We start from the raw sequence: 26837 nt of genomic DNA, 5'->3' as shown, positions 1-26837 counted from the left end.
TCCCACTTTGAAGTTATCAAAATGACTTCAGGAGAAAAAATGTCAACGTGACATTTACACTTCTTGGTGTAGAAAATGCATGCCCTTCCAATTACTGTTCAGAAATGGTGCCACAGCCCACGTGCTCACAGCCACAACACAGACTGCACCTGAAGAGCCTAAGCAAAAGGGCATCTCTACCATTTTTTTCTAGACTTTTCTGAGCTGGCACTTGGCTGCCAATTTCCTTTGCTCAGCCTGTATTCCAATTGGCATAAATATTGAGGTCAATGTATAAATATCACTCTGGAAAAATGCTCTGTATAACTGCAGTACATTTAGTCACCATAAATCCAGTTAAATAAGGCAGGATTGCACAGCAGATCAAATATACTATCCTATCAGAAAACTTCCCCCGTAAGCAAAAGTGAAATTGCACTTACCCGTATCTAAACTGGGTTAGATATTACAGCCCGTTCTAACATCAAGATCATCTTAACACCAAATCAATCAGTCATTTTGTCCAAAAGGTGCTTTGAACTCATGCCTTCATACTCCCCCTGATGGCTCTGCAGTGGGAGGGTGACTGCCATCAAGTCTACCACTTAATATTATGCTGTATTTCAGAGAACTGTCCTACTCTGTAAGGGTACTAACCCTATTTTAGAAAAAATAAAATCAGAATACACAAAAAAAAAAAAAAAAGGGCTTTGTCCTCAAAAGTTTGTTGCTTTTTTTTTTTAACCCAAATATGTTCCTCTTATTAGGTATACTTTTTTTGACACTAACAATACCTAAAAAGTTCCTCATCATCCTAGAAAGGGAGAAAATAGAAAAAAATCATTAAGGAAAGAAACCATTACATGTGAGTTGCAGTTGTAAAATTAATCCACTCAGCTAATGATAGATCAGAAAACCCACAAGCTGTCAGATTTTCAAATTATACAAAAATTTGCCAAGTATATCCTAATAATTACATATAATAACTGTCATGTGAAATTTCTCTTCTTTTTTTGCTGTTCTTAACTAACCTGAAAATTGTTCCAAATGCAAGTCAAGACCTTCAGCTCACCTACCAGACTGCCCCAAATACAAACCACACGTTTTTTTTAGACAATATATTCCTAACAATAATAATAATAACAACTAAATGCGTTTTACAGAGCTAAATTCTACAACACTGTTAATAAAGTTAGGGTTAACAGACAGTAAATTCCAGCACAAAATTATGTGTGACATCAAACCTATTTGTTACAAAATAATGAGAACTATTAATAATGAGAATTAATAATGAGACCATATCCTATTCCCAGCTCTCACAACTACAGCAGATTAAGAAAGATGTAAGCCTGGCAAGCTTTTAGCTAAATTTTGTGAATCTGGATGTTCTGAAAATAGACTTATTTTCCTCTTGTCAACAGGTTTTTCTTGGACAAAGACAGAAGAGATTTTTTATTATTTTTATTTTATTATTAATTAAATCCAAGCTACATGTTAAGAAAAACTTGTAAGGTTAAGGATAGTAAAGCATTGGAATAAACTGCCTGGGAGGGGAGGTGATGGAATCTCCATTCTTGCTGGGTGTTAGTAATAGCGTAGCCAGTGTTGAAGTTAGTGTTGAGTAAGAGGCTGAAGGAGGTGATGCCCTGAGGTCCCTCCCAACCTAAACCACTTTATGATTTTAAACTAATATCAGGAATAGTGCAGATACCTCTGATCTTTCCTTGAGACAAGAATTGGGACTGGTCAACTGTTTGAAGTACCTTTCAACTCAATTATTTGATTAGATGATTTCTCCATGTTAATTGTGTCTCAACAGCCACCCAGCTTTATTTGAGGGGGGTTTTCCTTTGTAATTCATGAGCCTTTCTGTTGTTAATGAGTCAGCAGTGGGCCTAAACCACGTTAGAGGAGAGCAAAGAGCCAGATTAGCACAACAAGAATCTGAGGTGACAGGAAAGAAGATCTGGGCAGGTACAGATCCAACCTTGCAAAATTTACAGTGGCCTTAAACAAATGTGCGATTTTGAAATGTAAAAAAGGCATTTCTCAGGCAAAAATATTCTAAATTGGAATGAAGATTGTGTGTATCTCTTAGATAAGAGAATGGGAAAGAAATTTAATTTAATGTCTTCTCTTCAAAGTGCTTCATTTAAGTCTTTAAGAAGACAGTATTTCATTCTACTAAAATAAAGGCAAGTGAAATTAATTCTAAATATTAAAATACCCTAATATCCAACTGGTCTGTAAACAAGTCATACATTAGTTCAGCTAGATAGCTTCTCAATTTTCCCAGTCACTGAAGCAGTGGCAATATCAGTTGTCTGAAGAGAGGACTAAGTACTGGCTTTTTTAGGTCCTATATTTTATTTTATTTTATTTTGTTGTAAGGAAGCAGTGACAAAGTTACTTAGGTGATTTAAAATGTATGTTTACATTTCTGGAAGCTTTATTAAGTGTAAAGAGATTTTTTTAAGTGCACATCTTCCTGGAAGAGACCAAAACATTTTATTCAGAGGCAAAAATACTTGAAATGTTGTGGGGTATTTTCCATTTTAACTATAACAGTTCGTGTTTACAGTTCACTCAAGATAATGAAAGACTGCTTATAATTAAGGATTTCACAGGATTTTATTCTGTACACCATCCAACTTTGAAAATTGTGTGTTTACTATTGCCCAGCATTGTCCCAGTCTACTTTTTGTGCCTGCTTTAGTGACATTGTTCCCTGACCATCTCAAGGATGGTTAATATTTTGGATTACTCCTTGACAGAAAACAGGAGGCATTTACCCACAGGAAATGCTGATTGAAAAGAATATTCATTGAGTGTAGTCTCTATGTATGTAGAAATAGTAGTAATAGTGTAATTCTGCCAGAAGGTCCATAACGGAGCTTGAATGAATGTATTTACCTCCCCCCAAACTGATGAGTGCTCTCTGCATAAGAAGTCCTGAATAACCTGAGGAGAATATGTATATTTAAGTAAATTAAATATTTCCCTAGTAGAAATTGTGTGGCCATCATATTTTACTTAGTCTTTGATTTTACTATTATATTTGAAGCTATTTTCCTTAATAAATTAAAACATTGGTTTGGAATTCAGGTGAAAGAGAGGAATTGCAGATTTTTCTTTTCTTTTGTCTGTCTGGAAGAGGCATTAGCTTCATCAATCAGTGCAGAGATTGGAGCAATTTATCTAGTATGGAAATGCCTCCATCTAAAATGCAGTAAACACTGAAGTCCAGAGTAGGTAAATTATGGGAAAAGATAAAGAATAAAACTGACCATATGCTTTTATTGAGCTACATTACTTCTAAGAAAATTACAATGTAAAATTTGGGAAAGGGCTTTTTCAAAGAAAAATAATAAATTTAGTGGGTGCAGAACTGATTTATTATTCCAAGAATTTGAATTGATCAGCCTGCTATCTGCAATCTAGCAAACACATTTCTCCAGGGATGCAAAATTGCCAGGGAACGTGCTCCAAACAGCATGCTGAATTGACTGCCCAAAGACAGACTCATAGTGTGATATATCGGTTTCCACTGCCATGGTCTCTTGTAGTTATTAGAAGTCTTTGAAAAAATAATGAGATATAAATGGCTGGCTCGTATAAACTGTCTTTTAATAATTGCTAAAAATCATTATCTGCTGAATAAATCTATAAGAAAAATGATTATCCTTTTCTTAGTATTATTTTGACACCAGGAAATCTGTCTATGTAAGCTTGCAAACTCTGATTTTATAAAATCTCTGTATCACTGAATGTTTCCATGTAGAGTGAATCAGCGATTTGCTAACAGAAACTGTCATATACTGCACAGAAGCCATGTTACAGAATTACCAAGACTTATAAAAATGTGAGTAAGAGTATCATTGAAGTTGACTACAAAGGGTGGCTGAGCAGCAAGAATTACATTTTTGAGTCCACATGTCATGTTGATGGAAAATCTGCAAAATTTATTAGCAGTCAATAATCCTGAGGGTGAGCTTTGAGGATGATGGAAGCAGATGAGAGAACGGACGAGACATTTTTAGCAGAATAAGATCTCTTCTAAGTAGCTCTGTATCAGCAACCAGGAGAGAAAAAGAATGACCAAAGAATACAATGACAGATGAAAACAAGGGTCTTTAGGACTGACAAAAAAACTGGTGGGTTGTAGATGACTGAAGATGTTTAATTGTTATTTTCATGTGGATCTGCAAGCCCTCTGTATTTTCTCTGTGAGTGAAATTGAGGTTAGAGGGAAGGCAGCACATCCTTACATAATAGTCCCTTTGCTGAATCTGCATGTTAATAACTTGCACTATTGCACATTTTCTGAAGAGTGAAATATAAGCACAGCTTTCCAGGGGGAGGCTGGGAAGAGCTTAGCACCTGGCTTTGGCTCCATTTCATTTACACCACTGAGACACTGGTGACTCCCATACTCCCATACTGCCAAACACCACTACAGCTTCTCCTTAGCTCTTTATGGCAACAGAGAAGCTATGCTGTTGTGCTGCAGCCTGATGAATGTGTGTGTTTATGTTTTCTTTCCTCTCCTGACTGCTAGCATCTCTCTCATGTGACCCAATGCAGGTTCAGCGACTCAACACGGGGACTCAGATCACCCTTCCAGGGCTGCGTCTGGCCCTGAACTAACAGGCACACCATTTCATTAGGACTCCGGTGAGTGCTCAGCAGTGAGGAGAGCTGAGAGGGCTAGTGCTAGTTTCAGAGTAACCAGCCTGAAACTAATAAAAATTCCCCATTTTTGGTAGCAGCTGCTTTTAGAATGTCACCTCTAATACTGGGAGAGCCCGTATGTCAGCCTCTGCTCTGAAAACCATGTAGTTAGAGACACGCAGCCAGTGCTCAATAGTTCCCCACTTTAAAGAAGAATTGGTTCTAAGCTTCTAAGCAACTTTCTCTGACTTTGAGAAAAGATCTAAATGTCTGCAGACAAATGCTGCACTAAATGTCTGCACACAAATGCTGCAGACAGCCTCCACGTTTTTTTCAAGGGACAAAGAATCTTAATGCAGCACATTAGAAGGGGACTTCCTCCCCAGCTGTATTTTCTCACATTTGTTACTGTGGTATGCACTTATGCTATTTACTGATCTAGATTTCATTCTATGAATTTCCAGTCAAATACAACATTGGAAGACATTAAATTGCATAGATACTTGGAAGTTTATGGCAAATAACAAGAAGTGCTCTCCAAGCCATGTTTCATCATTTATCAGCAGTCCTGGTTATCAGGTGAGGTCCCAGTCAACTGGTGGCTAGCAAATGTGATGGCCATTTACAAGAAGGGCCAGAAGGAGGATCCAGGAAACTATAGGCCTGTCAGTCTGATCTCAGTGCCAGAGAAGCTCATGGAGCAGATTATCTTGAGTGCCATCATGCAGCACCTACATGGCAACCAGGTGATCAGGCCCAGTCAGCATGGGTTTATAAAAGGCAAGTCCTGCTTGATGAACCTGATCTCCTTCTACAACATGGTGGCATATGCAATGGATGAGGGAAAGACTGTAGACATGGTCTACCTAGACTTCAGTAAGGCTTCAGACACTGTTTCCCACAGAATTCTCCTGAAGAAGGTGTCTGCTCATGGCTTGGACAGGTGTATGCTTTGTTGGGTTAAAAGCTGGCTGGGTGGCCGAGCCCAAAGAGTCGTGGTGAATAGAGTTAAATCCAGTTGGAGGCCAGTCACTTGTGGTGTCCCCCAGAGCTCAGTACTGGGGCCACTTCTCCTCCATATCTTTATCAATGACCTGGACAAGGGGATTGAGTGCACCCTCAGTAAGTTCACAGATGACACCAAGTTGGACCCAAGAGTTGATCTGCTCAAGGGTAGGAGGGCTCTGCTGAGGGATCTGGGTAGGCCAGACCAATGGGCAGAGGCCAACTGTCTGAGGGTCAACATGGCTAAGTGCCAGGTCCTGCACTTGGGACACAACAACCCCCTGCAATGCTACAGGCTGGAAGGCTGCTCATCGGGAAGGGACCTGGAGGTATTGGTCGGTGAGCCAGCAGAGTGCTCAAGTAGTCAACAAGGCCAACAGCACCATGGCTTGTATCAGAAATAGCATGGCCAGTAGGACCAGGGAAGTGATTGTCCCTCTGTACTCAGCTCTGGTGAGGCCGCACCTCAAGTACTGTGTTCAGTTTTGGGCCCCTCCCTACAAGAAGGACATCAAGGTGCTGGAGCACGTCCAAAGAAGAGCAACAAAGTGAAGGGACTAGAGAACAAGTCTTTTGAGGAGCAGGTGAGGGAGCTGGGGTTGTTTAGTCTAGAGAAAAGGAGGCTCAGAGGAGACCTTATCACACTGTACAATTACCTTAAAGGAGGCTCTAGTGAGGTGGGGATCAGTCTCTTCTCCCAAGCAGTAAGTGATAAGACATGAGGACGTGGCCCTAGGTTCCACCGGGGAGGTTTAGGTTGGATATTAGGAAAAAATTCTTCACTGAAAGGGTTGTGCAGCACTGGAACAGGCTGCTCATGGAAGCAGTTGAGTCACCATCCCTGCAGGTCTTCAAAAAATGTGTAGATGTAGACCTTAGTAGCATGGTTTAGTGGTGGACTTGTCAGTGCTGGGTTAAAGGTTAGACCAGATGATCCTAGAGGTCTTTTCCAACCTAAATGATACTGTGATTCTATGATTCTAAGTAGATGAAGACAGAAATACAAAACCACGATGTGATGATATTGATAACTGTGATATAATTTTCCCACACAAGCAGGCTAACTTAAGTTCTTAGACATTGCTGGAAAAGAAAGCAATGAAAAGAAAAGTTGATCTTGTGAATATTTTTGTGAGCTTCACTCAAACAAGAGAAAAAGAACAGGGAAACTTTGAAAAGTTAACAAGCAGCCCACAAAAGCAGTGTATTGATCAGAGGTGCATACACAGTCTTTGCTGTCCCAGATCTAGCCAACTACATAAATTGAGCACATTCTTTAAAGCATGAGTTTGTTCTTGTAATGATTCACAGGCCCACGTTTGAGAGAACTCAATCTAAATGTCTAATAAAACTTAAAGAAAGAAAGAAAAGAAAAGGAAGAAAAGGAAGAAAGAAAGAAAGAGAGAGAGAGAGAGAGAGAAAGAAAGGAAGGAAGGGAGGGAGAGAGGGAGGGAGGGAGGGAGGGAGGGAGGGAAAAGTTTATAAATTCATTAGAATTCCTTTAAAGGCATTTCTTTTTTTGCTTCAAGTCTGGCCTACTGAAAGACCAGTAATCCATTGATACCCTTTGTATAATTTAAACAATTGGCTCCAAGTAAAACTATTTATTTTTGTTTAAGTTCCCAGTAGAAATCCAATATTCCATTTTTCAGTTTTACAGCAAATCCAGAAGATTTTGCAAAGATGTTTCATCTGCTTTGTTAGACTTCAGATGGTATCTCCAGCCCACTCAATTTCAGGAGTTCCACATGTATAGTGGGATCTGCAGGTCTCTTCTCCGGCAGCCAGCAGAGTCAATAGGAGGTTCATGGCTGCAGAAATCTCACCGAGCCATGGATACCCTCCAGAAGTGTGAGTAGCCTTCAGAAATTGCTGTATTACTCTCCCCACAGAACTGCTTCACAGTTTTGTGGGGAGGACAGCCTCTGCTCCCACTGCACCAGCCTGTTTCATTAGCTGAGGTCAGCTGTCATTCAGAATCCCAGTGAAATTTGTCTGTGGGCTTTATTACTGACAAATAAGTGTACTTAAAAATCAAATTTGAACATATGCATCTTTTTCCTACATGCTGAGATACAGGATTTGTATTTCACTTGCAAATGTTAGTAACATTACCGTGACCAGCACAAGCAGTGGCTTGTAAGGCTATAAAAGTCCAAAAAGGAGCAAGCAGACACTTTCTTTGAAATATGCTTATAAAATAAATTAGTTTTAAACTGAATCAGTAGAAAACAAGATTAAGAATTTTAAAGATTTATCCCTAAATTGAATAGTTTCTGCCATAATAAATAATGCATCCGGTGGGAAAAGACATACCTGGGAGATTTCTTTTTTCATCAATGTTCACTCTAAATGGTTCTGACTGTGCAAAATAGCTGTAAGTGGCAAAGCCTCCCTGAAGCATGCAAATCACTGTGTGGTACACTTTAAAAATGCTAAGGACTATACGCCCATTTAGAATTTAAAATAGGTGTCTGCACAGAGAATCAGAACATAAGGGAGAATGGCGATCCAGGTCCAGCTGATTTGCAGCTCCCACACATCCCACCCAAAACCAGGACATGTGCAAAAGCAAGAATGGCTACAAGTGTAGCCAGGGGACTCTGTCAAAGGGCTCCTTAAATGCCTCCTGTCCCAGTCCTGATTCAGCAAAGTCCCCTTCCCGTCCTCTGTAGGGAGCCGACAGCAGGTCCTCGCAAGGTTACTGGGAACACTGCACATGCCACCTCTGCTCACCAGTCATCTGATTGGGTGGTGGTCATTTGTTTTTCACTGATAGGATAACTAAGGTCAAATTCGTGAGAGAGGACAGTACTTCTGCAGCACAATACAATTCCTTATAGATACTTCACAGTTGGGAAATGCTTATAAAATAGCTAAAATTAAAGGTAAAGTTTTTACTCTGAGTAAGAAACATTTTTTAAAGTAATATGCCACTTCACTGGTAGTCTATTTATTATTAAGTCTCCAGACACTGCAATCCAGAGACTGTAAGATTGCAATAATTCCAATTTGATTTCTTTTTATTTTGTTATGAATTTCTAGCCCTCTTTTTAGAAAAATTGAGTTTAAAGGATATTGAAAATAGAAAGTAAAATAAATATTTTATATTTCCTGTGTATTTGTTCATCCTATGCTCTGATTTATGACTCCTGAATACTACGAATTCAGCAATAGAGTGCCATCCACTTGAATTGCATAAATCATAGAATCATGGAATATCCTGAGTTGGAAGGGAACGCCAAGGATCTTCAAGTCCAACTCCTGGCTCCACACAGGACCAGATAAGCAAACCTGAGAGTGCTGTCCAAACTCTTCCTGAATTCCAACAGGCTCAGTGCCATGACCACTGCCCTTGGGAGCCTGCTCCAGTGAACAACCACCTTCTTGGTAATGAACATTTTCCTAACATCCAATCCGATAATAAACATAATAGAAGAAGCTTGAATCAAGTATACATATTACCCATTCTGAACTTATTTTAAATAAACTTTAATTCTAAGCCCTTATATTTCCACAGAATATACTTGTTTTCCAATTTTTACATTTTCACATTCTGAGATGCATATCCCATTACTGCAAATGACATAGAGCACAGCACAAGGTTTTGAGAACACATGCATCAAGTTATGCAATGCATGCTATAACTTTTTCTTTGAAGGATTTGCAATTAATCATTAAAATGAAGGCAATAAAACTAAGTGTTATGCTACCATTACCTGGAGTTTATTAAAAAGTATAAGTTCAACCTTGCATATTGTCCTACTTTAACTTCAATATCAAACTTGACAGCACCTGGTCCTCATAGATAGCAAGATTAGCACATATTAATATTAAGCCCTTAATCCTTTCTCTAATTGCTATGAAATCTAGGGTCATTAACAACATAATGAAGGATGTAGCTAACCTCTTCTCAGTGGTTTGTGGGGATAGGACAAGGAGCAATGGCCGCAAGATAGAACACAGGAAGTTCCGCACCGACATGTGAAAGAACTTCAGGGTGACGGAGCACTGGAACAGGCTGCCCAGGGAGGCTGTGGAGTCTCCTTCTCTGGAGATATTCAAGGCCCGTCTGGACGCCTGCCTGGGCAGCCTGCTCTGAGGAACCTGCTTTGGCAGGGGGGTTGGACCCAACGATCTTTTGAGGTCCCTTCCAACCCCTACAGTTCTGTGATTCTGTGATAATCATTCCTGACAAGCTTTTTCATCAGACATTGTTTTTGTCATCTATGTTCAAATCTGTAGGCACAAACACAGAAAAGTGTGATAAAGCACAAGTGAGAGGACATGAACATATCAGACAGACATTATGAGTATTACATGAGGGGAGTGTGTGCATTCATGTAAAAGCAATATTTTGTTTGTTTTCTGAAAATGTTTACTATGAAAGGAAATCACTTTTTCAAAAAAAATCAAGAAATATTGCAAACTTACTTTGTTTTATAACAAAAATGTGTTAACAGATACATTCATTTTTTATGGGCTTTCTTTTGATGTTGTTTCTGGTATTGCTTCTACACTTTTCTGAGGCTCTGAGCTTTATTTTGTAATTCTGACTGTTTTACTACATATTATTATTTGCTTGATAAACCAAAAGCAGTTTAGCAGCTGTTTATCCTTGAATAAAATGTTTGCACTAGTTAAATGCCTGAGAAGAAAACTTAATCTAGATTTGAAAAGCCTACAACTGGAAGTAAAATTTAAGTTTTTGAAGAGGAATACAAATACTTTGATGTTTAATTTAATTTTATTTTTCTGAGGGTGGGAGCAGCCTAGAAAATTTCTGCAAGTCCTACCCAAAAGAAAATTATGAAACTAAGCTAAGATTCTGAAATGTGGAAAAGAATATGTAGAATTTGGTATGTGTATGTCTGGTGGGATTTGGCAGGAGAAGAGCGCTTGCTCAGATTCAGGGATGCCATACTCTATGTATTCTATTGCTTCTTCCTGTCATTGACTAGCCCAGTGTTATTCTATGAAATTCTAATTTACAATATACAAAAGTCCCAGTGTTGTAATCATGGCAAGAAATCCAAAGATGCAGAAGATACACAGAAACCGTTAGTAGAATAGATGTTTGACTTTTAGATTGTTCACAGAGAAGAAGACAGAGGGGCAAAATGGACTGTATACTGGATGAGAGAGGCAAGAAATAACCAGGGTAAGGGAGCAAGATTAATAACCTGTGTACCCATCACAACACCGAGCACTTTTACCTGAATGAGCTCGTTCAGACACGAAAAGCAAAGCTGCAAAGTACTCTGAGGGGGATGATTTAATATAGTTTGTTTTGCTACCCCAGCAGGTTTGGTTCAAAGGCTCTTACATCTCTGCATGGTGTTGGCATGTACACTGCACTTAAATCATTAGGCACTTGCATCAGCTGATGAGTTCACTCTCAGAAAAGAGACAGTATGGTCTGTTTGCTGCTCTAGAGGGTCATAAACCAGCTGGGGGCAATGAGGGAGGCAGAGCGCTTGGAGGTCTGAGCCAATGGGATGAATAATTTTGTGGGGACCCATCTAGCATCTATAAAGCACCTTCAATATCTGTCACTAACACCATGGTTAAATGATATAGTGCCAAAACCTGAGTTCAGTTTTAATGCACTGTTCAGCTCACTCCTCTCTAAAATTGATATTAATGGATATTATTAAATGGATTTTTTTTTAATCCAAGTCATACTGATCAAATAAATTACTATTTAATTATTAAAGAAGATGAACTTCTTTATAAGATATCATTGCATACATGCTTGTAGCACAAGGAGTAGGCAAGAAAAAATCAGGACTTACAAAAAATGATTCAGCTGGTAATGTGTAGATCTGAAGAGGTAAAATATGACTACAAAACCAAAAATGGTTATTCTATAATGTCCTAAATATTTCTGGACCTACTCTGCAATATGTAGTTTAATTATATGAGAATTAACTCTATTTTTTAGATACCAATTGACCTTGTGGTAAAAAACATTTGTCAATGACCTGAACATATTAAACATAAGTCATATTCTATGTATGCAATGGCTAACCACTTTCAAGGAAAACAATGTGATACTTTGAACATAAATGTGTTATCTAAACCAACTAAATATATATGTATATATATATATATATATATATACAAAAAAAAATAAAAATAAAAATAAGTTAGTACCTACCTCCTAACATGGAGTATTTATAGATTACCCAATATAGTAGTTCCTGACATAGGTTTCAAGACTCTCTCTTACAGAAGTTGACCTGTGAACCTCAGAGTTTTGACTTGTTTCTAAGAGCCAATGCAAAACTAAATTTATATTTTGTTAAAACAAATAATGTAGTGGACTGGTTTTAAGGGATGCTTGTAAGGTCAATGGCACCGAATGAATTAATGTTATGAGAATTCTTCTAAGAGTTTCTATTTGTCCATTAGCACTTTTCTTTAAAAAAAAAAAAAAAAAAAAAAAAAGGTTGGGGTGGGAACACCTTTCTCACCATTGGCTCTAACTGAGAGCCTTAGCTATACAACCAATAGCAATGTCTTGTCTACCTAATGTCTTGTCTACCTCTCCTGGATATTTACTGCCAGGGTTACTGAACCTGCAGCTTGCTATGCAACCAGAGGCATTCATTAGTACTCCAAGATTGACTGTACAAATCTTTTTCAGTTACTGTCAGATATTTTAGTGTATTTAGTTATTTTAGTAAATATACTGGCCCCAAAAAGGCCAACTGTACTCTGGGGTGCATTGGGCATGGCATAGCAAGCCAGTTGAGAGAAGGGATTGTCCTGCTCTACTCAGTGCTGTTGCAGCCTCACCTTGAGTACTGCGTTCAGTCTTGGGCACCACAGTGTAAGGCTATAAACCTCTTAGAGAGCATCCAAAGGAAGGCAACAAAGATGGTGAATGGTTTGGAGGGGAAGGCATATGAGGAGCGGCTGAGGGCCCTGGGTTTGTTCAGCCCCGAGCAGAGCAGGCTGAGGGGAGACCTCATGGCGGCCTGCAGCTCTCTCATGAGGGCAGTGGGGGGGGTTGAGGCGCTGAGCTCTGCTCTCTGGGAACAGTGACCGGTATCTGAGGGAATGGCATGGAGCTGGGAGAGGGGAGGGTCAGGCTGGGTGTTAGGGAAAGGTTCTGCACCCAGAAGGTGGTTGGGCACTGGCACAGGCTCCCCAGGGCAGTGGCCACGGCACTGAGCCTGTTGGAGTTCAAGAAGTGTTTGGACAATGCCCTCAGACATACAATTTAATTTTCAAGTAGTCCTGTGTGAGCCTTGTGTGCCCCTTCCAACACAGGGTATTCCATGATTCTATGATTTTACTCTGTACAGAGTATAACCCTCTATATATACCTGTTCTTGAAGTCAGTATCAGCCTCTCCTTTGTCTGACATCTGGTCTTCTGTAGATTTGTATCCCATCTAATATATCCCACTGAAATAACTGTGACCTCTGTGCAAGGCTTCCAGTTCTCACCATAAAGCCCCATGGACAGTACTTTATCCTTTTTCCCATGCCTGTAAAATGCCGGCTAGCCTAAAGGCAGCCCATGCAGTGTCTCTTTCTGAGATACACACATGCTGACTGGCCAGACAGTGCATGTGTTGATGTGCTACATGGCAAACTAAACTGAAGAAGTAACTCTGGGTTTCCACCACAGAACTCTCCAAAGCAAGGGCAGTCCTCAGGGGGGATTCAAAGGGGAAAATGGCAGAAAGATTAACAGATGGACAGAAAGACAGTGCACTCACATAAGACTCACCTACCTGGGAAACCAAGGTAAACAGAGACAGATTCACAGCCTTTAAATTCACAGCCTGTTCATTAAAGTACAATGCACTTTAAGCCCACATATATGTATCATTACTGTTCACTGCCTCCTCTCATGTCTCTAACTGATGCTCATATAAAGAGGTAACATTTGATATTTTTATCCTTATCTTTTAATTAGGAGAGCATATTTCTTTCCAATGATCCACCCAATGCCAGTAATAAATGCAGAGTTATTTGTTTCCTCAAGGCCTTTCTTACAATACTCACATTTCTTGGTGCCTCACAAATGTGTAATCTCTATTGCAGGATAAGAACATTACTGTCTTGATAGCACAAATGGGTAAAATGAGCTAAAGAGGATTGTCTGAAGATGCACTCTGCTTTGTGGCTAGGATTTCAAGTAGGCAGCTCCCAAATTGCCAACCAACACTTTGTTCTACATCACATTGCCTATCTGCCAAAGCACCAAGGTGAGAACGCTGCCCCTGCACAACCACTGCCACTGAAACCTGACACGTTGTCTGGAGGGTGGATGGATCCAAGGAGCTTGGCCTCAATCTCCCTCCCCGCTTCCAGGGAGGCCATCTGTTCTTCTTGGCGCCATTTTGCTTCATTCTTGCACAAAATCAGTCCTAGATGAGAATTTTAATGTTTACCTATTGTTTTTGACATACTGACATTATTTTGTTCACTATACAACAACAACAAAAATGGTCATTTCTTTTCTCTCAATCTCTCAATTAAATTTGAATGCAATTTCACAGGGCAAGTTAATGGATTTCTCTAGTCACAGTACTTTCTCCTAGTCAAATTTCTAAGGGCTTCCACAAACCAAAAAATTCTTAAATATTTTTAAGTGGAGAAGGTAAGCAACCTAAATAGAGTAAGGACTGTTCTTCTCCCTATAATAATATTCATTGGAGATTTCATTTTATTTCTTGTCTCCTGCAGCCACCAACTAATTCACTGAGAGTGGAAGAGAGATCCAGTAGATCCCATTCATCCTACTGAGTAGTATGTGGTGCTTTGAGGACATCTTTCTCCTCTTTGCAGTGTTCCTGAAGGCCAACAATATCATATGGAACTCACAATTTGGTGTCAACCATCAAGTGAAGTCAAGGAGGTTTGCTATTTTATAAATCTGATTTCTTCCTTACTTCCCTTCTCCAAATACTTATATTTTGTAAAGATTCCAAAAGAAGGGAGTGAGAAAACACAAACTTTAAATGTTATTTCTCATTCTACAATTATCTTTTTTTTCCTTATAAATTCTTTGTGATTGCTGCAAAGAATCAACATTTTTTTAAATAACCATGCTCATGAAATTGCTCTTGTCAGTATGGAAGTCTGCTTTCATACACTGATTGCAGATATTTGTTTATCCCTTTCACATACCAGCATGCTGTTAAGATGTGTCTGTAAGTGTGTGTGTTTATGAGTTTGCTTCTGATTTTAGCCTTCTCCTATATTTAAAATAGTAATTTCCCTAGAAGAAAAACAAGTTAGTACTTCAGCCCGGGATAAAAGGCAACCTACAAGGCACCACTCGACTGAATTGCTTTTTCATGTAATTCTGCATTTTGAATAAAGCAGCAGTCTAAAGGCCTTGCTGTAATGGAAGGTTTCCCTGGCTTATATAATAGTTCACGCAGACAGACAGCACTTCAGAGGCTGCCACTGAAATTCAGACAGAACTAGTTCAGTCAAAAATACCATCCGGAATAATAAGCTCACAGCTTCTTCAATCCAAAGGAGCCCCTTTCTCCCTTCTTTTTTTTCCCCCCAAGGATGCCCCAAAAACATAGGGCAAAATCAAACCACCAAAAGGAAAGAAACAGGACTGACTTTGTCTTATTAACATGGCACACATGCGGCTGGCATTTGCAGAAACCTGCTAGGAGCAACTCTAAACTCTACAAATAAGTGTCACTATGGAAACTAATCAGACGAAGAGAAGTATGAAAGAGAATGCCCCAGGAAAATGTCTGAGAGGGATAAATATTACTATAAACAAATTCTTTAGCTTAAAGTGCCTCGCTGAAAAGGTTAAAGAAGCTGGCCAGGTGTCTCAGGGGCCTGGAGCAAGTTCAAGACTTTCTCACCAGGTTGGTGGCATCCAGGAGCATTGTGTGTCTGCGAAGGGAGAACAGAGCCTGCTTCATTCTTATGCACCCCAGCGCTCTTGTCTTGGAGGAAAACCTTGCTTATATCCTCCAGGAGGATGGCTTCTTGGCAGAGTGTCCCTGACAGTTCATGAGGATTCGGATAAATAGCTGGGGAAAGTGGCAACTCAAATGCAAACAAGAATTAAGTGCTGTGAACAAGCTAAACTTCTTAGACTCAAAGACAAAAATGTTTTATTTCCAATAAGTATAAAATTTGTAACTCTTTTATTTTGTAGATTATCTCAGCCACTTCTCTAAAGCAAATATCATCATAAAATTATATCTTTTCTGCAATTAACATAAGGAACTGTGCACACCTCACTTCTAGTGATTTGTAGAATAATGTGTAAGAAAGAAATTGTGGTTATTCAAAAGCAAACGGTAAAATTCATAGCCTCTATTGACCCAGAGCATATGTTTTAATGTTTAAATATACCTCATGCACTACCATACCTTCTTACATCATCGTCATGCATTATAAATAGCCAGCCTTTTGAAGAGAAGAAACGAAACCTGAAGCTTGTGTGGAAGCCAGTAAATGTTCTTACCCAGACTCATTGGTAAAATGGAGAGGTAAACATGCAGTCTCCAGACTTTGATCAAGCAGCACCTTCAGGCTGCTATAACTTACTGCACCAATCACAGCAATGGTCTTTAAAGCAGAATGTCCAGCAAATTTTGGAAGAGAACAGCTGAGTCTGATCTAAGTCAGTACAGGTGTATAGGAAAAAAAAAAAAAAAAAAAAAAAAAAAGTAATTTTGATGAATTTTGATGAACACTACCAATAGCTACTTCTCAATTTTGCCTTTACAATAATAAATGGCAATATGTTCTCCAATATCATCCACATTTACTGCTTATTTAAGATAGGTTTGGCTGGAGCTGACTTGCAGGAGAACTGTAACTGGGTCTGAATATTTGGCTCTTGGAATCACTGTGACAGCCTGCAACATGCAGAAATAATCACTTGTGACATTCTCTTGTCAATGATGAGCCAACCCAGGGAAATTCACAGACTGCAGCTTTGAAAGAATTTATAAATTCTTTGGTTAATAGTGAAATGATGTGGAGGGAACTATATGTGAAATTTTAAAAGAAACTTAATCAGAAAGGTGATTAAGATGATAGACAGACTAATTGACAGACATTTTTCCAACTGCAGAATGAATAAAAATGGGCACTGGTAGGTGGTGCCGGCTGATCACTCTTTAGGTGTGAATGTCCCAGTCTTTTGGTAAATGGGGCACACAGCATAGAGTCTGTGAAAGCTTTTTTTACGCCATGTCCTTTACTGGCAAAAACAAATCTTCTCTTAGAGAATTACTCATAGCAAATATGAGTAGTGGAGGCCTCCAGCTACTGTGGGAGAGAAACTACAAGAGCATTACAGGTAAAAGGCTTGGTTCTGCATATATTTAACTATGATATTTATTCTCTTTTAAGTGAAACAATTAGTTCTCTTTCACTTTGTTCCACCCAGTGTTTGGTGTCTATAGCTCCACAAAATGTAGAAGTAGAGGTCAGGTGGAGAAAGTTTTCCTTTAAAATGTTCTGGTCCTGCCTTTAGTAAATCTACCAGAAGTTTCTGTTGAGGCCATTGTGGAGGTAAATGTGGCCTGCCATACTTTGAAGTGCTGGGTGGATGTATACGTCCTATGCACTGCTGCATGCACTCAAGGACAGAGAGTGATAGGGCTGCTCCACACATAGTTTTTTCCTGTAACCCAGTCTCTTTTTCCTGGCCTTTGATGAGCATTATGACACTGAGCTTGAGGGATACAGGGCCTCTCTACAAGATCAAGCTTACAATGAAATGTCTTCCTTGCTCTGCTGAAGTTTTACAGCACAGTGTGCCGTCAGTGTAGCCACTTTACACAGGAGAACTCAACAAGTTTATTGTGCCAAAGTGCACAAAATAGAGTTTTGAGAACAAGAAAAATTGACCAAGTTAAATTCTTTGGGATTTTAGAAGTTCCTTCTCTTTCTTTGTTAACTCAAGTAATGGAAACATTAGTTCATAACAGCCCTCCCTCCTCCCAGCCCTGACTTCTGGGTGTTTAATATAATTGAACAGAAGAGTTTTCTGCACTTTATAAAAGTGCTCCAGGTAGAAGCACTGAATACATTTGCATACCCAGAAGTGTGCATATTATTTTCAAAAATTATATCAGTGGTAAATGTAGGTGGAAAGTAGAATAAAGTATCTACTGCATGATGGAGACAGCACTTAAGAAGCCAGCTTTTGTAACAGAGCTTCTTTGTGATTTTTTTAAAGTTCTTGCTCACATCAGTTTCCACACGGCAGAAGAACAACTAATTTAGGTAATCCAGGAAAAAAAAAAAAAAAAAAAAAAAAGCACTTTTGTAGATTATCATATAAAGAAGTTGTGTCGTATACTAAAAGGTGCACCTGATAACCTGAAAGCTGAAAGCTGTTCTTAGAAAATAAAAACTTTCCTTCTTTTGGGCTTGAGAAATGAACACTCTCAAATCACGTCCCTCCAAAGAAGAGCTTCTGCTGAAGAGGGGCACCATCTGGTGGATGTAGCAAGTAGGACCTGCCAAAGCAAGGCAACTTTATTCATTGGCTGCTATATTTTCTTCAATGGGCAATGGGGATGGGGATTTATCTTTATACAGAAATCTCCCATAAAATGACAGGACCTTTTGGACCTCAGTTTCCTATATTGTTACAGGAATAAGTTCAAATTACTTTCTGTTAAAGCCCTCCTCTGGCACCTTTCTGCATCATTCTTAATTTCATACAGGTATTGTGATGTGTATTTTGCATTAGTTTGCAAGAATTAGAGTTAAATAGTTCAAAGGTTGTTAAAAATAAACATTTACATTGTTAAACCGTTTAATCAGAGGGTGATTTTTCCATAGTTGTCTATCACTGGAATCTTTCTGTAGAGCTGCAGAACTACTGGATACAAAAATTAAAGATAGATTATTATTATTAGAAATATTGTAGTACATATTACCAAAGTAAGCTAACAAGAAAAGGGGGGTTAAGTCTGAAGTGGAATAATTCTCCTACTTAAACCTCTTTTTTGTTAACATTCAGTTTTTATTCCTTTCTTTTATTTTTCTTTGAAATCTCCTTTTTATAGTCACAAGCTTTTCTCCTCAATAATTTCTCAGGAAACGTTAGACATAAAAAGCTGAGATTCTTCACAAGTCATTTGATTCCAGGAATTTTGCCTCTCTGAACAATACCATCTATCCTTCAACTTCATAGTAAAAAAACAAAACACATATATAAATAAAAAAAAAAAAAAAAAAAAAAAAAAAAAAAAAAAAAAAAACTGGACAGTTTTGAAGAAGACTACTCATTCAGTCTAAATGAGGGAAATACAAATTCTCACTGTCCAAAAGCACAAAATTACTGGACCTATTCCTTTTTTTTTCCCCTTTTTTTTTCTTATCTTTACAATCTATGCTAGAGGCAGCAAAGATATCTGGACTACTCATCTATACCTAAACTTTTATTCTCTTTAGGCTTTGAGCCAACTGTTTGAAGATTTTAGATGAATGACCTTGTGAGCTAAGATACCAGTGCTATTGCTATTTCACTCATGCAGTCACATGCTTTTCACTTAGCTCTTTCCTCACCGACGTGGAAATCAGTCCCAGGCCTAAATGAAAACTGTGTGCTTCCTTGATTGTTTTTGCTTTGAATATACTTTATTAAAGTTATTAAAAAGGTAAGATACCATACACTGTACCAGCTACAGGCAATTTTAGGGTAGATTTTAGGACTTAGTATATGGAAAGTCTTTACACGGTCTTTCAGCCTGCATGCTAAGCATGCACTGTGCACATGTTTCTGCCTCATGTAAGATAACGCTGAACACAATGGGTCATTAAGCACATTTGCCATGTTGTTCTCAATCCAACCCCAGAGTTCAAGTGAAGACTGCACTTGCATACCACAGCAAAGCACGATCCTGTACTGAAACTGAAATCCAGATCAGTCCGATGACAACCACCTGAAGATGAAATAAAGGAGAAATATTTTCAAAGTGACACTGCAGAGCAAACCAACAACAGCAGAACTTCACCATCCTCCCTGTAGGACTGAACAAAGGTGGGAGTCATTACCTGCCTTCACAAAGTTTCAGAGCTGCACACCAAGGCAGCTGTATGTGTTTTCTAGTCCCTGCAGGATTCAGTCTTGCATATTTTTATCTAAAATCAAATATGTAACTTGCCTGCTATTTACAGCCTCACTTCTCCCTTCTGCCACTCCATCACATGATGGCTGTCAATCTCTTCAGGACTCTTGGATCTCCAGGGCCAAGCTGCCCCAGAGTTTGTTTCTCACCTGTCTTTTCCAAACACCAGGCTCAAGCACCTTTTGGCCAGCCACAGGGCTCAGCTAAATACTTAGCTGTCACACTTCCTTTTGGGAGCAGCAGAGAAGACAGTTAATGCTATGACTGGTGACCCAACCATACCTTGCAGGATCCTGTCAGTCCGACGGTTTGAATCACTCCAAATGATGAACTTGCTTCAGTCATGACCCTCTTTTTCCCTTACAAGCATTTGATTATGTTCTTTATGCTGTGTCACACGTTAGTTATTACCTTTTATTGTATGTCCATCATGCATTCCTCAATTGGTTAATTACCTTATCCAGACACTAAGTATATAATCAAATTCCTGTCACTATCATCACACATTCAGTTCATGCCTAAGCCATGTTACTATGGCGGCTACATTTGGATGTTTCCCAAGCCACACACAGTCATCATAAATCCTGTCCACAGCTGATATCTCAAACCTTGAGTAGTTCATGCAGCATTGTCTACTTCTGTCATCCTTTTGAGATTGCCATGCAAGGGAAGAAACACTTAAAAGCCAAATGTCTGCAGCTATGACATACATAAAAGTGTTTAGACACAGAATTTATGGTCCTGCTTTCCTTTTTTCCCATTGCTTTCACCTGAAGCATAGTCAATTTAGAAAAGTGGTATCTTAAAAGCAAGAGGAAGACAGAGGGAAGAACATGGAAAGGGCATGACTCAAATTCCTTCTCCATCTTGCAAGTGCTCCTGGAGGAGGCTGTCCCCCACATGTAGAGGTCATGAGATCATAGGATAACTAAGTCTGAAAAAGACCATGGGAGGTCTCTAGTCCAAACCTTGCCCAAAGTAAAGTCAACAACAACAAACCATGTTGCTCAAGGATTTGTCAAGTCCAGCCTGAGGAAGTTGCTCCAATGCTTACTTGTCGCCACAGGGAAAATATTTTCCTTATATCCAGTGAGGTAGGTCTGCTGCACACAGTATCTTCCTGAAATACCAGCCACTGGGCCAGAAGCCATCAAGAAAGGATGTGGCTCTGTCAACAGCAACCACCTGCTCAGTCCTGCCACAATTCCTGCATCCTGGCTCACTGACACAGCTACACAAACCTGGCACTGGAGCAGGCTTGTGTCCATCTCCTCATGGAGAGATGCCCAGGGGCGCACAGCAGAGATGCAGGCTTGGGTGCCTGACAGCCCACTCCACAGCGACAGTTGTCAGTGGGTGCTGCAGGGCTTTCTTCCCCCTCAGGCTGCAGGGCTGTTAGCAGGATGAATGAAATCAAAGCAATCTAAATCAACAGGAAGGAACTCTTGATTAAAATTGTGTACTTCAATTTGTTTTGCATTTGTGTGCCTTAGTCATTTTGCCAAAGAATACTGACTTTCACTGTTTTAGAAAACACTGATTTGCGACAGATTATAGCTTTCATACTATAATTGTCATTTCTCTAATTCAGAAGGAGGATAACCTATGCCTTATATATTTACTTAAGAAATTGTCTTTTTCTTTAATTTAAATACTTACAGTAAGGGTACTCTCTTCTCAGCACTGCTGCTTTTGATCTTTCAAGTGGATTTTTTGTTTGATTGTTTGTTTTTGTTATTGTTTTTTTCTGTTTTGCCTAAAACAGGAATGATCAAGGGTCCAGGAACCTCTTATATGAAAAGTGGGCAAAAACACTGATTTTTTCTTGTTTACCAGCCATTTGTATAGAGAAAAGGATACCCTCTCCCAAGACATCCATCCACATGGCGCACATCGTGCAGATACACCACCCTGTCAGGGGTCATCTATCCCCAGCCATATGGCTACACGAGCAAGCCTCTCTTGCCGAAGTACAACACATGCTGATGTGATCATCCTCTTTCTCAGCCTGGAGCTGTCACTTGGTCTTTGCCAGCTTGGAATCACAGATTCATGAATCACAGAATCATCTAGGCCGAACAGACCTTCAAGATCACCAAGTCCAAGCATCAGCCTGATCTACTGAGTTCCATCACTAAACCACATCCCCTACAGCCTCATCCACAGATCTCTTAAATACCTCTAAGGATGGGTACTCCACCACTTCCCTTGGCAGACAATGCCTGATAAGCATTATGCTAAAGACCAACATTTTTATCGGGTAATTTCATGGTTACATCATTTAGAGTGTAAACTACTTAGAAGCTTTCCCAACTTGGTAAAAGAGTTAATTACCAAGATACATTCAGGAATTTCTCAATATACAGAGTTACTCTATTCTAGTTCTTATGCTGACGTATCCCTTACTACCATAGTTAGTTAATATTGTGCTATCTCTGCTTGCACTCCCAGTTATGCATCAACATGCCCCTAAGGTGAGTCTCAAAGGCAAACATGGGCACTTCAAGTGCAATTTGGATGGAAGCTAGGCATTTCCCAGACATCTGGACAAAATCTCTGATGACCTGAGGTAAGCACAGAGGTACCTGCAACACCAGAGGCACACAACAAAAGCTTTTCCAGGAGCTGTAGGACACCATAGCTGCATTAACTGGTGTAGCCAGCTCAGCTCACCCAGCTGCCTCTGCAGACCTGAGCATCCTACAAGCCCACCAGGACTCGGGCACAGGGTTCATTTCACCTCACCTACCACTCACTGTAAAGGTAGTTCACACACAGCTCGGATGTACCTATCCAGCTTTGATCAGATCAAGGCCACCCAGGACACCACTATAGAGATTTTCTTCACTCTCTCCCCATTCTTCGGAGGAGCAAAACATACCACAACACTGAATTCTGGTCAAAGCCCTGCTGTCCACACCACTATAGTCATTGTAGAAAACAGCAGCGATACAATAAAAGCCATGTTGCAAGCCTCTCCCTGACAGAGGGGTGTGAACTCACAACTCCTACACAACAGAAGAGCAGTCCAACCAAGAAATGGTACAGCCAGGAAGAGGCAGCAAGGAAGAACAACACAAGTCTGTTCCTCACCTCCATTGCCTGTTAGCACTGAGCCCCTGTGTAGCTGGGAATAGGTCATGGGTACGGCTGTGTGGAGGGAGAGCACAGAAGACACAAAAAAAAAAAAAAAAAAAAAATTACAGTGGTGGACAAACAAGCAAACAAAATGTGAGCATCTGTGGAGGAAGATAGAACTTGAAATAACATTTTATGTATCAACACCTGTACAAGAACCGATGTATCCTGTCAGCTTATCTCGGAAAATACCCAGGAGCTATGGAACAGCTCTAGAGACAGATGGCGAACAAACAGACGTATAGGAAAAACTTTCAGGTAGAGATTGGGACTGTTTAATTGAAAGAGAGAACAAGGGAAAACTGAAAAATGTACTGAGGAAAAAAATATAATTCTTTTAGTACAAGAGCAAGGCAATAGACAGTGACAGCAACAAACATAGATCTGATGAAAGAAAACGCTTTTTTCCTAAGAAAAATACCGCGTATTACTAGTTCATTGAATTAATTCACAAGAGCAGGCCAGCTGTTTGAAAGATCTGAAGAAAAATGCTTGGATGTACTGCATGTATTCAATAGGAATCATACACACATTAGAAGAAAAAATATATTTTTTTTTAAAATGAGGCTGTAAACCCATATTCTTCAGGGAATTAGACTTATTGGGTTCTACATGGAACTGAAAGGTAATTGTGCAGCCTCTAATTTCTTCTCTGAAGCTGGCCTCCACATACAACATTAAACCAGGCCAGATGAACTTCTAATGTGGCTGCCACAGGCAGTAACTAAATATTTGGAACTTATTTACCTTGAGAAAAGGAAATGGAAACAGAGAAGAGAGAAGTAAGCAAAAGTGCGCAGAATACAAGAAGATCAATAAATGATAAAGTGTGAAAGGAAAGAAAAAAAAAAAACAGTAAAACTGACAGCAAAATAAGTTCAATATTATAGAGGTCAATGTGTCATTGGACTACTAAAGTAAGATTCATGAGGATGCAGGGGGCAGACTCCAATTTTCATACTATGAATTGCTGCTTCTTGGAAGTATTACAGGAAAAAGCGGTCAGTTTTGGAAAATACAAAGACATACTCAAGCACACTTAAAACCATTTGTCAATAATATATGTGTAAAAAAGTACACCACCACCTTTTCCCATGGCTCAGCTGGTCTCTTGCTCAAGTCTTGTAGCTATGCACTATGATGTAAGAAGGTAATGTAGCTTTTCTCTATGGGAAAATCTGAGCATTAAGAAAGAAAATGAAAGAAAAAAAAGTTTCCCTGGTCATATTTCTAAGTGGATAAACCAAGATTTAAAAAAAAAAAAAAAAAAAAAAAAAAAAAAAAAGGAATTTTATTTCTGAATACTCACAGGAAAGCAAAACATCTCACCACAAATAGGAATGAAAGGACTAGGTGCCAAGCAAGACTACAAAACATAAACCTTGGGTGATAACAGAAAAGTTTTGGATTTCCAAGGTCTGAAAGATAGAAACCTCATGGGTAGTGGTGGAGTTTGTGCCAACTAGATAATGAGAAGATCAGCACAGCCACAGCTACTGGCTCTTCCCAGTTCATGACCTTCACATCACCCTGGGAATGAGTCAATCCATAACTGAATAATCCACAGGGTCCTCAGTCCCAGCAGCCCTTCCCTATGTGGGGAGCCCGTAACCCTCCTAGGGTGTGTGGGAATGGTCCCTGGAGTGAGGTCTGCTCATGCCATTTGGGCTGGGAAAGCCAGTGGGAATGGGAAAAACAGGCCTGGAAATATCTAAAAAAAGTCATGAGAGAGAAGAGGAGTCATGCTGGGGGAAGACCAGCTTTGTCAGCCCCATCAGCGCAAGGCAGCAGGGTGGTGAGGCAGGGCAGCAGTGCCAGGAAGGACAGCTGAGCTGGTGGCTGGTGGAGGACACCAGTATAAGAGGAGAGAACAGGCCATATACACATATGAGGCTAAGCAGTGGGAGAGGAGCTTTATTAAAGGAAGCACTTCGCTTCAAAAAGGAATTTGGAAAAATCAGGGAATCTGTGTAACAACTTAATAACCGTAAAACTTCTTTGTCATGAATTCATCACCTAGCACTGTCTCAGGTCATGCCTACAGTTGGAAGTCTGCTCTCTGATTAATTAAGCATGGCCGGCTGCATGCCTGGAAACTGCTCCATTTATTTGGGGTATTAGTGTGCTATAAAGAGTATGAAATCCCAGGGGTAAATATGGAAAATACCACTAACTGCATTAAAGGGAGAGGATGTCAGGTGTATTAGATTAATTCACTACAACTATACAAAGGATTAGAAAAAAGTTGGTCAGTGCAGTTCCTGGACAAATGATTGAATGCAGGGCCAGACAAAGCTAACAGTGCTTATATTTAACTTACTAATGCTTACTTACTAATGCGACATCGTGTGCACCGCAGGTGACCCCAAGCAATTTAATCAGAACTTAAGCTCTCTTTTAAGGATAAAAAGGAAAATCCAGCCCTCACTGTTGTGAAAATAGCTCCCTGAATGTGGACTACTGTAGCTATATGAATGACCTGCTTAATTCTAATGTCAGCTAGCCAAAAAAAAAAAAAAAAAAGGAAACAAAAAACCTGAACCTCTAGCTTGTTTCCCTAATTTTCCCAGATAAATTTCCATGCTCTTTGTCACCACATGGTTGCCAGCTGGGCAGCCACATGACATTGTACTGCAAGGACATTCTATTTACTGGGGATGTCAAATGAAACAGGCAGTTCAAACATACTACATGGACAAGATCATGAACTCTCTTAATAGTCTTCTAGCAAACAGACTGTAGAGGCACTGGGTAAAGAATTACTACCAGTGATTAGTCTAAAAGCTGATTTTCACAGCTCTCCTCGAAGAACAGTAAATAGCATCACAAATATTTTCTTCAACTGTGCACCAGAGAGGGTAACAATTTGTCTAGGCATGAGTGGGCTTTCTGAGAGCTGAGCTAAACAGCCCCAAGGAAAAAAAGAAAGCAAGAAAAAGAACTTGAAAGTAAATTCTGCTGCCTAGACACAGTATCATTTTAATTGTCTTGGGTTTCCAAGACTGACATGTGAAGCAAAGGGCTTGTAGGAGATTTGTGCATTTCTGGGCTGCAACTGGACACCGGGGAAGATTTTCTACTGTACCAAAAATTACACCAGTGCCCATGTTTAAGCAACTGAATCTTGTCCTCCAAATGTTATATATGTGGGTAGATGTGGATAATTGAGTCCTGCCCACCTTTGAGTGCACTAATCCTGCAGTCCCCTTTTGAAGCAGAAGGTACTTACTCTCCCTAAGGAGAGCTCACCCCTGTTTCTGTAAAGACATTAATTCTGTAATATTGTTCATTTTCTGTGCATATGCAATCTAACACCTTGCAGGTGTTGTGGTCAAGGGTATTGCAAAGGAAGAGAAGTGCACTTTATCTTTCCATCCAGTGTATATTTCTTTGCATGTAGCAGTATTGAAGTTAATTCACTATCTTTTTGTTTGCTTCTCTAGCTGGCTTAGATCTCAATCAACTTCCTCACAGTTTTCATTCACAGTGGTGAACCAACATAGGTATCGTTGTCTTCAAATTCCTTTTTCTCCCTTTGTCTCTCTTCTTTCCAGACCACAAAAAAATACATTAAACACCAGAGGGTTTTGCATGCCATCTCAAAGCATTCTACTGTTCATTTTACCTCGCAGGGAGCTGATTTTTCATTGCACTCTTTGGTTGCTGTCAACTGGCCAATATTAACTGTTGGATGTGTTTTGAAATACAGGAAATCCTGATGTAAAAAAAAAGTCTCCAGAGTAAACTAACCATGCCACAGCACAGATTCTGAACACTTGTATTTCCATTTCAGCCACTGCTAGACTTAGTGAGCCCTTACTGGTGCCATCCAATCCCACAGATAAGATTCAGGAAAGCAGATTATGAGCAAAGCTTTGTCTGCATCCAGCTGTGTTCCTGCTTCCCATGGCCAGGGAAGTGGTGACCCGCTGGTTCCCCAGCCCCT

The 26837-nt window shown here is 39.7% G+C and overlaps 1 long non-coding RNA gene across 3 annotated transcripts in view; it reads left to right on the top strand.

Annotated features, from left to right (window-relative positions):
• LOC118163008 overlaps positions 1 to 23809 on the top strand; it is a 33958-nt gene extending 10149 nt beyond the window's left edge. The window contains exons 2-5 of one of the 3 annotated variants that reach the window (XR_004748776.1): positions 3761 to 3841; positions 4564 to 4653; positions 7308 to 7506; positions 13716 to 14351. This is a non-coding gene — a long non-coding RNA (uncharacterized LOC118163008). Of the gene's footprint in view, positions 1 to 3760; positions 3842 to 4563; positions 4654 to 7307; positions 7507 to 13715; positions 14352 to 21518 lie in introns of those variants that run through there. The other 2 variants (XR_004748775.1, XR_004748777.1) reach the window with 2 other exon arrangements.
• The last annotated feature ends 3028 nt before the right edge of the window (positions 23810 to 26837 follow it).

The sequence above is a fragment of the Oxyura jamaicensis genome, chromosome 2, assembly GCF_011077185.1.
Source record: "Oxyura jamaicensis isolate SHBP4307 breed ruddy duck chromosome 2, BPBGC_Ojam_1.0, whole genome shotgun sequence".
In the NCBI taxonomy this organism is placed as follows: domain Eukaryota; kingdom Metazoa; phylum Chordata; class Aves; order Anseriformes; family Anatidae; genus Oxyura; species Oxyura jamaicensis.
Note: the sequence above shows the minus strand (reverse complement) of the source record. Positions and strands in the feature narration are given on the sequence as shown.